The sequence below is a fragment of the Urocitellus parryii genome, chromosome 7, assembly GCF_045843805.1.
Source record: "Urocitellus parryii isolate mUroPar1 chromosome 7, mUroPar1.hap1, whole genome shotgun sequence".
NCBI classification, from domain to species: Eukaryota; Metazoa; Chordata; class Mammalia; order Rodentia; family Sciuridae; genus Urocitellus; species Urocitellus parryii.
Genome location: NC_135537.1, coordinates 124653701 through 124672287, shown reverse-complemented (window position 1 = coordinate 124672287; position 18587 = coordinate 124653701). Strand labels below are relative to the sequence as shown.

Below are 18587 nucleotides of genomic sequence, written 5' to 3'. Positions count from 1 at the left end.
CACACTGGTGGTTTTTTTTTAATATAACATTTTCCTCCAGGGGGAACAAACTAGGCATATGCTTTTGTTGATAACAGCTTTGTTGAGGTACAATTCACACACCATGCAATTCATCCATTTAAGTGCACGACTTTCATAACTTTCAATAGATCCAGAGTTAAATAGCAATCAAGAACATCAATATTAAAATTTTTCATTCTCCCAAAGGAAACCCCATATTCTCACCCAAACCCACATCGCCTCTACTTGAGCCTTCTAGGCAGTCACGGATCTACTTTCTGTCCCTATAGATTCTCCAAGTCTGGAAATTACAAATAAAGAGAATCCCCGTAATATGAGTTCTGTTTTTGTGACTGGTTACAATAGCTTTTTATTTATGACTTGTTTATCTTTGTGCCAAAGTTCTAATAAAAATTTATTTGAATGAATGGTTGTGCTTCTACTATCAATTCACCATGGTGTGTGATTACATGGGAGGAATGGAGGACATAAATTTTGACTACAAGTTATTTTTAATCCAGATGATGAGAGAAGATAGATCTCAAACACCACACTGAGCTAAATCATATGAACTAAGGTAAGGGGTATACATGGATTGGAAGAAGATGATATATTGCAAAGTTCCCCCCCCCTTTTTTTTAGAGCAAATGTAGGGGCCAAATGTATCAAGTAATAGAGATGTCGTTTTTTTGGCTTCACAGAAAAGGGAAACCTTTGGATTCTAGGTTAACTTCTCATCAAAACATTCCTTTAAGCCTTGCCATCTGTATCTATATCTAAATGTCTGTATAATCACCTATTTCTACTTTAATTTCTGCTTCTCTGTCTTCATCTTTTTGTATAATATTCATCTTGATTTGGGGGAAGCACCACAGAGTTTCTTTTCCTTTCATTCATTACCATGGTTCCCCTCCTGAAACACGAATAAAGTGACTGACAATTTGATTGATGAATACTAGACAGCTTCAGATGAAATAATCTTCAGCACGTCCCCCATTACCCTCTTTCTCATCTCCTATATTCCTGGCTGGGCATTTTCCAAATCTCGCCTTCGGTTGGCTTATTGACAATGCAGCACACTAACTTCGTAGAATGGAGCCCAATAGCCTTTCCCATGTGGATCTTCCATCTTGCTTCACACTCTGTGTGTTTCAAACAAAATTGATTTTTTCCCCTTTAGAACACACTCTTCACTCTAATTCAGTGAAACCATGAACCGTTGAAACCTGAGAATCAACGTCTGACTCCTCCAGTTCTCCGTAGTCCATGACCTACTTATCATCAGTCTATTAATGTCTGCCTTAGATCGTATTTGACCAGTTATTTATTTTTTTGTGTCTAGCTCCTTAGTAACAAATTGCAGATAACTACTGTTATCCCCACAAAGGAAACTGTGGGGAAAAAAAAATTGCAGACACTCAATTCTTCTTGGGAGTCATGAGAACACATTCCTAAGCAAGACTTCCAACTCTATCACCTGCCTCAGTGTGGCTGTGTGGTCTTGGAGAAGTAGTTGAACTTCTTAATAAAATAGGAACATTTTATATTAGTAATAGCATAGGGCGGTGCAAGAACCAAAGGAAATGATCTCTGTAAAGTACTTAGATAAATGCCTGAAGCAAAGCAGGAACTCAGACCATGCTATCTATTTGTGGACGTTGGAGTAGTATCTCTCTATCCATAGTTTTGCTTTCAGCAGACTCAGTTACCTGCAACCAACCAAAAATTGTACATAGAAAATTTCAGAAATAAATCATAAGTTTCACTTTGAGTATTGTTTTGAGTAGCATGATGAAGTCTTGCCTCATCCTCTTCCCTCCTTCTTGGAAGGTGAATCATACCATTGTTCAGCATATCACCACAGTCTATGCTACCTTCCTCATAGGTTCTCCTCAGTCATCTTGATGATCAGATTTACTATCATGCTATCAACAGTGCTTATGTTCAAGAATCTCTTATTGTTTTTGATGGTGACCTTAATGCACAAAATGGGATTTGCCAAAGAGAGACCATAAAGTACTTCTTCTACATGAAAAGGTGGAAGTCCTAGACTTTAGGAAAGAAAAAAAATCATCAAGTGTTGGGCTAGCCAAGACCCACAAGAACAAATTTTCTATGCATGAAATTGTGAAGAAAGACAAAAAGCATTCATGCTAGTCTTGCTGCCTTCAAACTGTGAAAGTTATGGCCTCAACCTGTGATAGGTGTTTAGTAAAGATAGAAAGGGCATTAAATTTGTGTATGTGAAAAAAATACAACATAGTATGTATAGAACTCAGTACTTTGGAACATTTTAGGGATCCCTTAAGGGTCTTGTAATGCATCTTTCAAAGGTAGGGGTGGCTCAAGGCCCTCCATCTACTATGAGCTTTCCTGTGCCAGGGTGGGAGGTGTGTGGCCTTTGCTTGCATTCAAATCTACATGAATGAATACAAATTCATGGCTGAAGCTCATTTTATGCCCTGGCCATTAAGAAACAGAGATGACACTTGGTGTCCATGAGTTTTTCCAGAAGTATTGAAGCTGCTCATTAATGAAAAGACACTTATAAGTACTTAATGACAATCCTTGTTTATGGGTATGTATATATGCATAAATGTATAAATTCATACACATAAATATATTTTCATGAAGACTTTGGAAGTTTGCTGTCATAGCAAACATTGACATCGAATACATTTCTACTGGCCACTTTCAATGAACAAATTCACTTTCAGCCAACTTCAAGTGCAAGAGCAAATCTCCAAATTCTGTAGGAAAGGGAAGTCATGCCCAAACACCAAAGTACCTCCTGATTTTATAGCTTTCTCTCATATGGACTCCTTCACTCCTTTGTTTTTCTTTTCATTTTTTTTTTAGCTTAAAAAAAGAAGTATCCATCATAGTGATCCACCCTTCAACCCTTTCCACAAGAATGTGTCACAGACTTGGGGACCAGGCCTATAAAGGACTCCAAAAGGATATCAGTGAGGAAAACATGGTTTTCATAAGTTCATGGCTTCCCCAGGGACTTACATTCAAGATTCCTGAACTCATTCATGCTCATAACGTCTGGAATGTTGGATAAAAGAAATCTCAATCGTTATACCTACATAAATTGGAAAGAAGAAAAGAAACCGCACAACAACGTTAACGTCTTTGAATAAAATCAGCCTGTATTTATCCTGGTGTACAGCCATCTCCAAAATGCATTTTTTTTGGCTGTTGATTCTATGCATGTTCACGAGGAGCTCTTAAAAAAAAAAAAAGCCCATTCAGCAGGAATGCTAATGCTAATGTGGCTTGGGAAGGAGTGAGAATTCTTATAAATGTTCCCAAAAAAGAGCCAATATGCTATTGGACTCCCAAATCCTTTTTCCACTGTGAATATCAGTTACAAATGCATCAAGAGGTGTCCTGGTTTTACCATCTTCTTCTAACACAAACAGCCAACGTAATCACACACGGAGGCTTGCTCAGGTACACTGGAGTCTGCAGGCTCTCTAGTGGCAAACAGCCACCATCCTCCAAAACAGTGGCACATTCTCTTCCCTGAGGCTTGAGCAGCAAATGGCTCATGCTAAGGTTGTAAGGCTGTAGAAGTGAGACTTGCCCTCTCTTGGTTCCAAATGGCAAGGAGGTGGCAATCATTAAGGAAAGATCGTTGCTAATAGCATGTTTAGAAAAGTCAGCCAACAGTCTGCTTTCCTTTTTTAGCCCTCATGAAAGAGTAATGTAAACCAGCCCTACAGTAATGGAACTGCTTTCAAATAATGCCAGATACTCCCCAATAACAGCCCGAGAAGGAGGATGAAGGCTGATTTAAGAGAATTATCCCTTACACACATTTTTCTTTTAGTATTTTGATGAGTGATCATTTATTGCGCACCATAAAAACCAGCTGGCATGATGGCCATTGGACCTAGCCTCAAAGAGCTTACATTTTGATGAGGTTATAATTTTGATAATCAGCTTTCTATTACTATAACAAGCACTTCAGATAATTAACTTATATAGATAAAAGATTGATTTGGGCTCATAATTTTAGAGGGTTTCACTCCATGATTGGCTGTCCCCATTGTTTTGAGCTGGGTGAGGTAGCAGTACGTCATGTTGGGGAGCATGTGGTGGGACAAAACAAGGGACCAGGGTCCCACTGTCCTCATAGAGAACACATTCCTGCATGACCTAAATTTCTCTCGCTATGCCCCACCTAATAAACGTTCCACACCTCCCAACAGTGTCACCTTGGAATCCAAGCTTTAACACATGGGCCTTTGAAGGTTATTCCCAATGCAAACTGAAGGAGTTATTGGAAAAGGGTAAGTTAGGACTGTAGATGCACATGGAGGGGGCATTTAGTCCCACCCTTGAGAGGGTCAAGGATGTTTTGTTAGAGAAAGTAAAACCTAAAAGAAGATCCAAAGATAGAAAAGAGAGAGTTAGGAAAGAAAGCATATTCTAGGCACAGAAACAGCTGAATGCAAGAGAGCAAAACACATTAGAATAGCTGGACTACAGAAAGAGAATAGAGGAAAGAGTTTCCTGGAGGTAATATTAAGGCAAGATTAGGAATCTGGGGTCAGTATTTGTGCATGTTGGCAAGGACACAGGGAATGAATCTTCCACCGTTGTATTTCAGGCAAGCATTGAACAGAATAGATGGGAGGCTCTAGGACTTCAAGCAAGGATGCCAAGGGGAGGCTGGTATCAACACCTAGATGGGGAGTGATGGTCTGAATTAACGTAGCCACCAGGTGATGAGTAGGTCTAGACAAGTCCAAGGTGCGCAATAATAATATTAGCATCCTAGATGCAAGATGCTCCCTCTATGGAGATTGGCTCCATGCTATTAATGGAGCTTCTAAGATTTAGACACAAATACAGATTACCCCTGATTTACAATTGGACTTTGCAATTTTTTGACTTCATGATAGTGCCCAAGGAACACCTATTCAGTAGAAACTATATTTCAAATTTTAAATTTGCATCTTCTCTTGGATCTGTATCCATTACAATACCCTCTGGTGATGCTGGGCATGGGCAGCAAGTATAATTCTGAGTGAGCCATTCAATAACAAGAGAAGCAATCGGTGTTCCTCAGTGTTACTAAGCTACTGTACTTGGTTGGCTAGGTGAATTAAATGCATTTGGAACCTATAATATTTTCAATCCATACTGGGTTTTTCAGAATGTTACACCACCTTAAGTTGTGGAGCACCTTTATTACTGGAGATACATGTCTGTGGATATGAGCAAACAGCAGTTGACTGTGACCCCCAAATGGAAACATATAGTATGTTAGAGTTCTTGGGATTTGGAACATTGGAACATACTACAGGAATTGAGCATTTACCTTCACACTGATATAATATTTTCTTCACTACTACAGCTTTAAAGCAAGTCCTGAATTAGAGGAATTAAGTCTTCAAGTTTGTATGTTTTTCGAAGTTGTGATTATTCTAGAGCTGTTGGTTTTCCTATGGAGATTTTGGAATGAGCTTGTCCATTCAAAAAATATGGCTAGGAGTTTGATTACTATTGCATAATGGCAAACAATAAGGTTTTCCAGGAATGCAAAGATTAAGAAAATTTGCCTTTCATGTACCATTCTGAGGAAGTTATTTGAGGATTTACACCAGCAAAAATAGAGAGAGATCAAAGAGAGGAAGTCGTGGAATGCAGGAAACAGTGATAGAATCCAGAGGTGTCCACAGAGCCCAGGAAGCATCTGGTCTGAATTGTAGCAAGAGGTCACAAGGGCTGATGGATGTCCCCAGGAAGAAAGTGGATTCCATACAGTAGTAGACGACATAATGGAAAGGCTGAAATATTTTTGAGGATGTAGTGGGGGGCACATTAGTTTTCTGAAAAAAATTTTTTTTAAAAAAATGAAAGCATTTAAAAGCTTCTGGCAAGGTGAGTGGGAAACTATACAGGAAACCTGTGGTTGAGAATATGAAACAAAAATTAAAAATGGCATTAAAAAAAGCAACTGCTAAAGCATAGGAAAAAGGAATGCATTTAACCTTAATTCAAGAAATATTCTGAGCCTCTGGGCTTTGGGCGCGAGCGATTGAAAGACTGTTGGTGTCGGTTCTGCTGTTTAGGTCCGGCTCTGCGGTCCCAGCCTTTTCCCATGGCTGATCCTGAGGAGTTTCGTGTTTTTTCGCCTCCCCCACCGCCTCCCTCCTCTCCTTCTTCTTCCGACGTTTCTTCAGCATCTTCCCCTGGTGTCCCAATGAGTTTGGGCTGGCGGGATTCGAGCAGGAGCAGTGGCCGAACCGTGGACCCGCTGGAGGAAGTGGAGCTGCAGATAGGAGATGCAGCTTTTTCTCTAACCAAACTTCTCGAAGCCACATCTGCAGTATCAGCTCAAGTGGAAGAGCTTGCCCTCAAATGTACAGAAAATGCACGTTTCCTTAAAACCTGGCGGGACCTCCTGAAAGAAGGCTATGACTCTTTGAAACCTGACAACTGATTTGGCCTGCTTAGCTAGCTGTTCCAGCAATGGACCGTGTAACATACTTCTTAACATACGATTTTTGCACATGTACTGCATACATAGGATGATCTGTTTCCAGCAGTTCTGTATACTCACAGAACTTTTTCTTGACTTTTATGAAAGCAGAATACTGATATTTTTGATGCAGACCAGTATTTGTTTATTCTTAAATACTTTCTGCCATCTAAACTTTTGTAGAATCCTTTATGGAAGTTAATTCCATCAGTAGATAATGTTAATAGTGCCACAGGACTACCAGTAGCATACTACACAGAACATTATTTAAAAGAAGATGCAAGAATAGTAGAATTTGAAGTTGAGCTTCAATTTATGGCCCAAAGGAGGTAACTAAGGTTTCTAATGATGAATCCACCTCCATTAGGGTAAATTCTCCAAAACCAGTGACTAAGTCTTGCTTTTATATCCTCAGCACCTGAAACAGTGTCACACAATACTTGCTAAATGCTTGTTGAATAAAAGACTTGAGAAACATAACTAAAAGCTTTTTTTCCTTCATGTTTTTAGCATGAAGACTGTAATTGTTTTTCAAAAATGTATGAATCTGAACTTCATTGACTTGAAGGAAAACATTGTTTTTTAAATGGGGATTTGAACTTTGATGATAGTTTCTTAAAATATAATTTTTTTTTTTGCCTTTCTAAGATGCTTTTTAAAAAAGGATGTCTGAAATGAAAGCACGTCTGGAAAGAATGCATGTTTTTGCCCTATTTGTGGTTAATTGCTTTTATCGTTAATATTTCTTGTATTTTACATTTTGAATGTTTGAGTACTATCTTAAAAATATCTTATCAAATTTTTGACTCAGTACTATTACTGAGTTGCAAGTTACTTACATAATAATTCTAAAGAAATTGCTCTGTTTCCAGAATATCAAATTTAAATGAAGTAATTGTTTTCATATTATTTGATCTCAGTGACAATGTTCTATTTTATGTGTCTTGTATCTTATATTGCTTTTTGTTGGTTTGTGTCGTGTGTCAACAACTGAGCTAGCTCTAATGCTCTACTATATATAATTTTTAAACATATTTGATGTGGCATCTTAATTCTTTGTAGATATGGAGATGTGTACAGAAGTATATTCTTAAAGCCCCATAGTGGGGGTGATACAAGGGGACATATGGATGGGCAAAGAATAGTTTTGTTTAGCATATTAGGTCATAGTTCTTGATTAATTATTTTAGTTAAAGATCACACATGTTGTGTGATTTTTATACCAAAGAGATGCTTACTTCAGTATTATAAAAATATTTTTCTTATATATTCTGAAAGTTGCAATTTTTAAAATGTCTAAAAATAAACTTATTAAAAGCAAAAAAAAAAAGAAATATTCTACTTTGTGTGCTGCAGAGCTCATCTTATTTAAGTAGTAATGAAGAAATATAATACACAAGACTAGGCTAAGCAGAGAAGTAACGTTTAATGTGTCTACTATGTGCCTTGGGTTAATTACACAATCCTTATAACTCTAGGGAATAGATATTTTCCTAGAGATAAAGGAGGGAATAAATATTAAATGACATGCTCAAGAACGCAAAGCTAGTAAGTGCCCCAGCAAGATTCTCAAATGTTATATGCTATCTCTGCAAATATAAAATTAGACATACTAACATATTAAAATGTTTGATATATACATATATATAAACAAATAACATTTGTGGTTTATGATGCTTAGAGTCAACTTACCGATAAATCATGGACTAGTGTTCTGCAATAGAATACCAATGCTGTAAAATATTCACAATTTAAAAGTACTGATATGGCTAGTGGGAGTGGAGAGGTGAGAGGAGAAAGGCAGAAGAAAGAATGAAGAGGGTAATAGTCACTCATTAAATAGTAGGGAATGGGAAGATAATGTCTAAATTTGATGAATACCTAGAGGCATAAACATATTTTGAATTATAAATGTAATCAATGGGAAACTCTTAATAATCATTGGGAAGTGAGAGAAAAAGGGAACTATGAGAGTTATATAGGAAATGAAGTCTTCACTTCCCATAAATAATGAATAGTGTCCAAAGGGAAGTCAAGCAATTATTGGGCAAATGAATAACTCTCATGATTCATCAAATGTAATTATTGGGCATTAAAAACACCACCATTGCCATTTGTATAGTCTGATTTTTATTATATGCAAAATTAAATTTTATAAGTATCTAATAAGTTTATAGATATAATTTTGTAAAAATAACATTCAAATTTAGATAGTATGTTATTAAAAAAAACACACAGGACAAACAATATCATCCCAATTTGTTGGGAAATGTTTTTCACAAATACATCAAAATGTTAACCAGTGATTTCTCTGGATGTTACCAATAAGGTTTATAATTTTGTTTGCCTTCTCTTTTATGTTTTCTGAATTTCTCATAAAAGTATTTATGCACAACTTGTGATAGAATCCTATGTCTCTCCTGCCTTTAAAAAAATATCATATTTATACATATCTCAGAGAAGATGCCACTGGACCCATAACGATACACATTGCTCAGTTTGATGAAAAATTTCTAAAGATACTTAAGTCATATTCTAGGAAAATGTCTTTCAATTGTGAGTTATCAGGACAAAGCATTTGTTCCTAGTGATTATATAGCAGAATTTTATAGTAAGGTTCCTATGCTTAGATCACAAACGCTAAGAAAAATATAAGAAATCTTAAGCACCCTCACTCTAAAAAACCAGGGTGCAGGGTCCTCAAAAAGATTGCAAAGTTAGTTCTGACAAAATTAGTCTATCACCCACCTTGAGGGTGTGAAAGAGAGCAGTAGAGAAGCTGCTTTTCAGAGAATTATGGAAGACCTTGGTCCTTATTCCTCTTCCTCCTCCTCCTTTTCATTATAGAGGGAGAGGCACCTTAAGGCACCTGAAGGCACCCTGCACCTTAAGAGAAACAAAAGCTTTGGAAGAGTTTGATCTGTGTTCAAGCAAGAGGTCACAAGGGCTGATGGATGTCCCCAGGAAGAAAGTGGATTCCATACAGTAGTAGACTACATAATGGAAAGGCTGAAATATTTTTGAGGATGTAGTAGGGGGCACATTAGGTTTCTGAAAAAAAATTTTTTTAAAAAATGACACTGGAGATAGAGTCTAGTGTGCGATGCAGACCTCAGAAAATGCAACCAACCAAAGAGAACAGAGATGCACCATTGGGAGTGGATTGAATTTCTTTTGATGACAGAATCAGCAATGCATGCGTGTTTTCCTTGGATTAGGTGGGGAACCGATGGAAAGGAAACATCCTATAGATATCTATCAAAGCTTTCCCATCCAAGAGGATGATGTCTGGGGTAGAAAAGGGATTTCATCAAAAACTTGGACAATGCTGTCATCAAAGGAAGCCTTTCTTTGTCCTTTCTCTCCTCTCCTGCACTGTTGGAGCTAAAAGCTGCTGAGAAGGCCTGGGAGAGGTGTGGAATTAAGACTGGGTGAAGAAGCCCATCACTTCCTTTCCTCCCCTCTGGATTTTTAGGCCGGAAGGAGTATTCTATAACAGAATGCTGCAGACCAGATAATATATAAACAACAAAAGCTTTTTCAAAGTCTTGGGGACTGCCTAGAATCAAACAGTTGGCATCTTGGTAGGGCTGCTTTCTGCTTCCAAGATGGTGCTCGAAACAATGCCTCTTCCAGAGGGGATAGAACTCAGTGCACTTACTTGGCACAAGACTGAAGGATAAAAACAAGGGAGTGGGTTGGGGGTAGGGAGTCCTTCCATCAATAATGGCATTAACCATTGACTCACTCGTGAGATTGATGTCCTCATGATATAAACCACTCCACCCCCAGGTTGGACTCCCAATGGTGTTACTGTGAAATTAAGTTTCCAGCACTGTATACATTCAGACCACAGCACAAGTTTCAAACTTGAACGGAATTTAACATTTTGAAATTACTGTGGATTGGTGTTATGTGTTATATTAAGACAGGACTGGGTTTTCTACTTTAGCTAGTCACAGTAAAAGCAATGAAACCGTGTGAGATTAGAACAAGGAGAGGATAAGGATCTGTTTCACAGAACAAGCTGAATGGAAAACTGTAAAAAGAATAAGGTAGATGTCGGCCTACGCCCTGTCAAGTCAGGCTCATTGAATTTACAAAGTAATGTTCTTGAGTTATTGCTAGTAATTTATGTGTTGTTTTTTTTTTTTAATTAGCTCGAGGGTAGTTTCTGTGTGCATAAGAAATCATTCAGAGATTTATCTGGTTTCCAAAATTAATATTAGTTCTGGTACAAAATTGAAACCCTAGTTCTTTCTTATGCTTTTAAATTCCACTTATGAATTGTATTATTGCCTTTATGCTCCTAGCAATTTTTCGCATTCACTCTTAAAACTCTTTTTTGATTAATACTTGTTCCCAATTATAAACTTACATAATTAAAATCCCTTTGAACATATTAGACTGAATATGTAAATTTGATGTTTGATTTCCTTCTTAAGTGTTTTAAGTAACTTAACACTTTCTGGTAAATCTAATAAAGAAAATTATGAGTATAATGAATTTTTGAGTTCTTTTAAATGTTCCAGCAGGGTTCATCAATTAAGATTTTAAATTAAAATCATAAGTTTAAATTAAATATTTAATTGTACATTTAATTTTCAGTTAATGAGTAGATACTCTAGCAGGACAATTTCTTTAAATATTTAGTTTTTAGTTATAGGTGGACACAATATCTTTATTTTATTTTTATGTGGTGCTGAGGATCGAACCCAGTGTCTCATGCATGGTAGGCAAGCGCTCTACCTCTGAGCCACAACCCCAGCCCCAGGACAATTTTTTTAAACACAACAAGTTTGTAAGTATGAAATATTAAAACTGTTGGGTTTTTTTCCCTCCACATGCAAATGTTGAAATCTAATTCTTCTCGGTTTTTTATGAGAGGCTTGCTTTTAAGGATGACATTTACCTTTTTGAGTAAGTGCCATGAATTTCCACACAAGGTTTCTGATGGATGTGAGTACAGAGTGGCATGCATTCTGCACAATTCTTTCTGCCAATTAAGGACACTATTCTATTACTTCATGTATGGTGCTGGTGTCGCTTCCTCAGCATGTTTGGGGTTGCAAAATAAAAAAAAAAAAAAGAAATATTTCAGCTAGGATGCTGATGGAATTCTTATCAGCAATTTTGATGTGATACATTAAACCTCTTGATAATTGTTACTTCAAAGACTCTATAACTCAAAAGAGGTTTTCACATGGTCTAAGAACTCTGGATTCATGTGTGTCTCACACATTACCTAATTCTTTTTTCTACTCGTAAACATCTGCAACTTGAACTTAGGTTGATTGCCTCGTTAGATTTTCTATTTCCCTAGATCCTAAATTATGTAGGTATATCTTCTGTCTACTTCTAAACACCTTTGAATTTGATGGAAGCCTGCATTCTTTCATTGTCCTGGACCACCCAGCTCTTACGGATATTAAAAGGATAACCAACTGCATTTTCAATGTCTCATAGCTGCAAAGTCATTCTATTAACAATTTGTACAGTGAAAATTTAAATAAAAATAAAAGCTTAAATACAGGCTTAGTTGGAAAGACTCAGCTGTAATCAGTTTTGCCTTTTTTCCATTTAACAGAGAAAACAGGCTGTCCAGATATCATTTATTTTCTATCTTACTGGTGAATACATTTATATGTAAAGATGCTGGATAACTTATTCCAAAACATAGATAATCAGTGTCAGAATTAAGACCCTAAACTAGTTATGATTTTAAGTGTACTGTGTATCCTGCTATATCTCCGTTTCTCCATAAGTTCTGCAATCCCGAAAGAAAAAATACTAAGAGAATGTTTTCTGATACTTTTTGCACTTTGTTTTAAAAACATGCTTCAGAAAAGGTCTGTGTAATTGTTTTCAAGTCTATCTCACCAACTCTGATCCTTTAGGAGCATGTGGTGGTGGATGCCCATTGCAAGTGTTTTGGATTATCCCTTAGAGTAGACTTTATTAAGAGTTGATCATTTCCATGGGCAGGAGCATGGGCATTTTTTTTATTTTTAATTTAATTTTCTTTTTTTTTTTTTAGTTGTAGATGGACACAATATCTTTATTTTATTTATTTATTTTTATGTGGTGCTGAGGATCGAACCTAGTGCCTCACATGTGCTAGGCAAGCACTCTACCACTGAGCCATAACACCAGCCCCTTTATCCCTTTATGGTTAAAGTTTTTACAATTAACTTGAGGGTATTTTTTATGTGCATGATAGACCATTCAGAAGTTTAGCAGCTTTCTAGAATTAATGAGACTTACAAAGTTCAAATCATAATTATTCATTATGCTTTTAAATTTACTTAAAAATTATACTATCCCATATAATAATAGACTAATGTGTTTCAAACCCCGTAGAAACATTTTCCTAGCAGATTGACAGAAATTCATGCATGCCATGTGTTTTTTTTTTTTTTTTTGATGTTGTCTTGAGTGGCATGAGATCAGAACCTGAAAAGCATGTTGCTTCATGGATCTGATTTTTAAATCCCCTTATTCCATGTTTCTAATTGGTTCTTCAGAGTTATGCATGACAGCAGAGAACAGTGGAACTGTTTCTTCATATTAACTCTTAGGTAGAAAGCCAACGTTTAGAGCGCTAGAAGAAGAATGGCTCTGGTCTACACACCAGTCAGCAAGATTGCTTACTCCTTTCCCCCTCTACCTTTTTATGAGAGCACCCATGAACTTCCCCAGCACCCACAATATTTCCTGGAGGAAGGTTTAAATATCAGGCTCATAGAGAGTGCATGATGCTCTATGCACAGCATTTCTCCAGAAACAATTTATAGAACTCGCTTCCTGCAAGAGTCCTCTCCACCTTAAGGCGTTCGAACACAATCTCCATAGAGACAGTTGTCATTCTGACCCCAACTCCACCATTTAATACTACAAACAATCGTGTCATTGTTTAGGCCATACGGAAGCCTCGTGTGATGTTTGCCAGATGCAGCAAGTCCCAACCAGTCTGTCTAAGGCAAGTAGTGTGTGCGTGTGCGCTTGTGTGTATGTGTGTGTGTGTGTGTGTGTGTGTGTGTGTGTGAGTGTGTGTGTATACATAATTTGTCAGAGAATAATTGGTAAGTATGACGGTAGAGGCAGGTTTCTGTGGGATAACTTTCTCCTCTCCTCTGTTTTATCTCTCAGTCAAATGTAATTTCTGCAAGCTCGGGGAGTCTCTCTAAACAAAGATTTCCATGAAGGGAGGGGAGTCCAGCTAGTGCCTAATTCTGCTTTTACTTGGCTTTTGGGCATGTGGCAGAAAAATGATGAAAGAGGAGGAGAGTGCATCCCGGGCAACCTTATTGGTTAACACTGGCCTTGTGGAGACCCAGACCCTGTCGTGTTTAAATGCTCAATCCACATGTAATTTATTTCTCAGTTATTGATTGCTTCTGCTACCTCGGAATGATGGAAGCAGACTTGCAAAGTCATCAACCAGAAAGGTAGAGACTATTATTAGAGTGCTTACACTATCCAATAGTTCGTGGTTTTCCTTTCACATCAACTTGGGAGTTGAAACTCAAGGCCAAGTGAGAATCACAGCCATAAAAAAAAAAAAAAAAAACAGGGGGCATCTATGTTATTCCCTTAAACTATATTGAAGAGGTTTAACTCGACTATTCACCCCCAACTGCACCCTCCCCAAATTCAAATTTCAACCCCAAATCCCCTTAAAGATTAACAAGCTGACAAACCTTGCTAATGTCAAAGGGAGGAAAACAGCTCTCTGCTAGCTGCTGGAAACGGACTCCAGACTTCCTCTTTCTTTCTTTAACGGAGGACACTATGTAACTGTTCAAAAATGTGAAGGTTCCTTAAAGCATGATGACTATTACAGGACCGAGACCCAGGCTTCTCCTGCAGCCAGGTAGCGGCACTCAGCCAATGAATCAGACCCTAGTCTGGCCTGATGCTCAACAGAGAGATGATTTATAATGGGATGCAGGGGCAGCAGCGGATACACCTCAGAGGTTAGATAATCCAGACCAGCTGGGCATAGATTGTGACACTGCTCCCCAAACTCCCCACCCCCTGCATGTCATTTTCTCCCAGGCAGGTCTTGGAGAGGGCAACTTGGAGACATTCAGCACACAAACATGCAGACTTATCAAGAACTGGTTCCACTATGTCTCCCTGAAACCAAGGTCAGCACAGGAATTAGACTCAAGGGAATTCTGGAAATCGGAAGAAAAAGTCACAGTGTATAGAAAAATCAGTTCTCTTTCTGTTTTTTAAAAACAATATTCTGTGTGTGAGGATGTGGCTGAAATCATAGAAGAGAATCTTTTATTTCAAATATTATTAATAGTGTATAATACATTTGGACCATACTAATTATATCCTCTATAAATATATGATAGTAAATTTTACTTATGTTTCATATATGTATTCTCCGTTTACTAGCCTAGTGATATACTTGGCACATAATATTTTTAGTCCAATAAACAAGCCTGCTTGAACAATAATCAAATGTTATTCTACAACATATGAAGTCTATGAACATAAGTTTTAATATGAAGGACAAACTTGACAAAATAGTGTAACATGCATATTGTATTTAGAAATAGCACTAACATTTTTCTAAAAGAAAAAGAAATATGAAATTTCATTGTGATTTTATTTTCAGCACTTTGACCGCAGCTGAAGCTATGCATTTGGGAATCATGGGTCAATTTTCAATTATTTTCAACCCAGTGCGGCAAATCCCCACATAGAGAACCTGCAGATGCACACCTGGGCCAACAAAGGGTAACTATAATACTATCACAACAACACACAGAAGACTTTCCTCCCTAACTTATACCACAATTTCCATCACAGTGCAATTTTATACTTTGGGAAGAATGCTCTCTAAATAGATTTCTCTTGGTTTTTATAATAAATTATCAGGACTCAAGTAATAGCTATGCTAAACTTTTACAGTCAAAGTTATATTGTAAAGTTCACATAGAAGGTAAGAAAGCTTGTTGTACCAAGAAAACTATCCAGTAAAAAGAAAGCAAGGACTGAGCATGGCTGAGATGGCTCTTCTTCAATGTCAGAGGCTGAAAGACACTGGAGAAATTCATACAGACTTTCAAAGGGAATTTAGTAACCCTCAAATTCTTGGACAAACTGTTATTAATGTGTGAAGATAATAGAAAGAATTTTTAGATATGCTAGTGTTCATAAAGTATACACTCCACATAACTATCCTGAAGAATGTAACCCAAAGATGAACTCAAATGTCATAAGAAACCAACAATTTTTTAAAACTCAGAAATGAGCACGAGAATAAAAAGTTTGGAAGCAAAACCCAAAATTGTTTAAATATATATCTAACTTAAAATAAACTTAAAATATAGTTAAAATCACTATGAAGTGCCATAATTTAATTTGAAAGAAAAGAGTAGACTTTAAAAGGAGAAAAATAGTATTCAGCAGCTCCCAATCTATGTCATTAGACATAAAATGGGAAAAGAAGGAATTTTCTTATTTTCTTTCCTGGATTGAAGTGAATTCATACAGGCTATATTCTCCATAAGACTGATAATTAAGGAATGAAAGGATGAAGTTATTTAAACTAAAATTAAACTACAATTGAATTAAAACCAAGGTTCGTATTTTACAATTCCTTTGAGAAAACAAATATATATGCATGCTCCATACAGCAAAACGTGAGAAAAAAACAATGTACAGCATATGAAAGAAAGAATAAAGCATATGATGTGCGGACAAAAAATACAAATTGGAATCTGGTTAAACATAAACAGGTAAAGGCCATCAACTTGCATGATAAAAGAGACTAGCTATATTCTGTATACACACATTGTATGCACATTCTTTATGCTGATTGGAAATAGTCATCTAGAAGGGATTAGCATTCAAAGGACCAGAAAACACACCAAACCAATGCAAACTTAAATAAACAAGGTATTTTATTGTTGTTTTGTGGTGCAGGGGATTAAATTTAGGCCTTGCAAATACTGGGAAAGTGCTCTGCTGTTGAGTTATTCAACCTCTGCCCAGGTATTGCATTATTAATACTGAAGAGCCAATATAGAATTTAGAACATTAATTAATAAAAAATATGAAAAGAATTCCATAATTCCATACATATATATATATATACATGCACACACACATATACATATGTATATACACACACAAACACACATTTATATATATATGCATGGAATATATATATATCTACATATATGTGTGTGTATATATATATATATATATATATATATATGGATGATACTTATTGATACTTATCTAATAATGGGGACATGCTGAAATAAGTGGTAGAAGCAACATCAACAGAGAGGGGTACACTGAGAAATGTCTCCAAAAGGCAGACTAAACAAACAATAATGAGATACTGACGTCCTGATAAAGTGACCAAATGTTCAATGAAGAATAGACATACATGTAGCAATGACACCAATGATCATTAACTGCCAATCAAAAGGAATCATTCTGTAATTTGTTTTATTAAGGTCAGAAGACAGTGGAACATCTTTTGCTCAAAAGGGGGCGTGGTGGTAATTCTACAGGCAGGAACCAAACCCTTCAAAAATAAGAGTGAAATAAAGATGTTTCAAATAAGAAGAAAACAGGAAATTTGTTACCAAAAGACCTGAACTATGGTATATATGAAAAATACGCTCTTTGGGCTGAAAGGAAACGATACCAGATGCTAAATTGCATCTACAGGAAAGAAAAAGAGCCTCAGAAATAGTAAATATGGAGGGAAATAAAAAAACAACTGTCAAAAGTATGTAGAGGTAAAATATATTCAAGAAAGGCAAGAGGATAAATGGAATTACACAGTTGTAGGCTTCTTGCACAGTAGGTAAAATAGCCTAATATTAATCCTAAATAAACTGTGATAAGAAGCACATTGCAGTCCCCAGAAAAGTTTGGTAAAGATGTCATAACAAAAGTAGGCAGTAATCAAAAAAAAAAAAAAGAAAGAAAGAAAAAATAAAATGACATAGAAAATCAACACAATAAATACTTGGTGCTTTGAAGAGATTTACAAAAATTGATACAGCTTCTAAGAAGACGACTCAAAAAAAGACAAGACACAACAGTTTGAGCATCCCTAATCTAAAAATCCTAGGCCAAAATCTAAAACTTTTTGATGCCAACATGATGCGATGAGTGAAAATTCCACACCTTGTAATGTTGCTTCATGCACAAAATTATTTTAAAATATTGTATAAAATTCCCTATGGCTTTGTGTATAAGGTGTCTGTGAATCACAAACGAATTTTGTGTTTAGATTTGGGCTCTATTTCCAAGACATTTGTTATGTAGATGCAAATATTCTGTAATGTAAACAAGAAAATCCATATCTGAACTAGGTCTGGTCCCAAGCATTTCAGAAAGAGATCCTCTACCTGAAGCAAATTTCTATCAAAATGGTCATAATCAAAATCACAGCAGATTTTTGGTTTTGCTTCATTTCATTCTGTTTTGTTTTTAGAAATTGATTGGTGATTCTAAAACTTAATGGGCATACAAAAGACCTATAATTACAAAAACAAATCTGAAACAGGAAAACAGGGCTGGGGGACTTAAACCATATGGTGCTAAGATTTACTATGAGACTATGCATATTAAGTTAGTGTGGCACTGATATAGAGATAACTAGATCCCTGGCATACAACCCAGACCAGAAACAAGACTCATGGTTAACTGATTCTGACATGGTACCAAATAATTCTAGCAAAGGAAGAAAAATCTTTTCAGTAAAGAATGCTGGAATAATGGGTGATCCTGATAAAGGAGTGTGATCTTTCACCTTCCTTCTAGGATGCATGCACATTAATTTAAATGGACCATATGCTTAAAGCATTAAATCTTCAGCCATAAAGGTTCTTGTAGAAATATAGTAGAATATGATCATGACTTTGAGATAAGCAAAGATTTTTTTTTTTATTAAGATCTAGGAAGCACTGATCATAAATGATTTTAAAAATGAAATTCATCAAAATTTAAATCTGCTCATCAAAAGACACCATTAAGTAAAGCCACAGACAGGGAGAAAATATTCACACTATTTTTAAATTGCTAAGTCTTGTATCTAGCATGA

At 36.4% G+C, this 18587-nt stretch overlaps 1 pseudogene; it reads left to right on the top strand.

Moving 5' to 3' along the window:
• Positions 1-6079: 6079 nt before the first annotated feature.
• On the top strand, positions 6080-7775 carry LOC144255881 (renal cancer differentiation gene 1 protein pseudogene; annotated as a pseudogene).
• The last annotated feature ends 10812 nt before the right edge of the window (positions 7776-18587 follow it).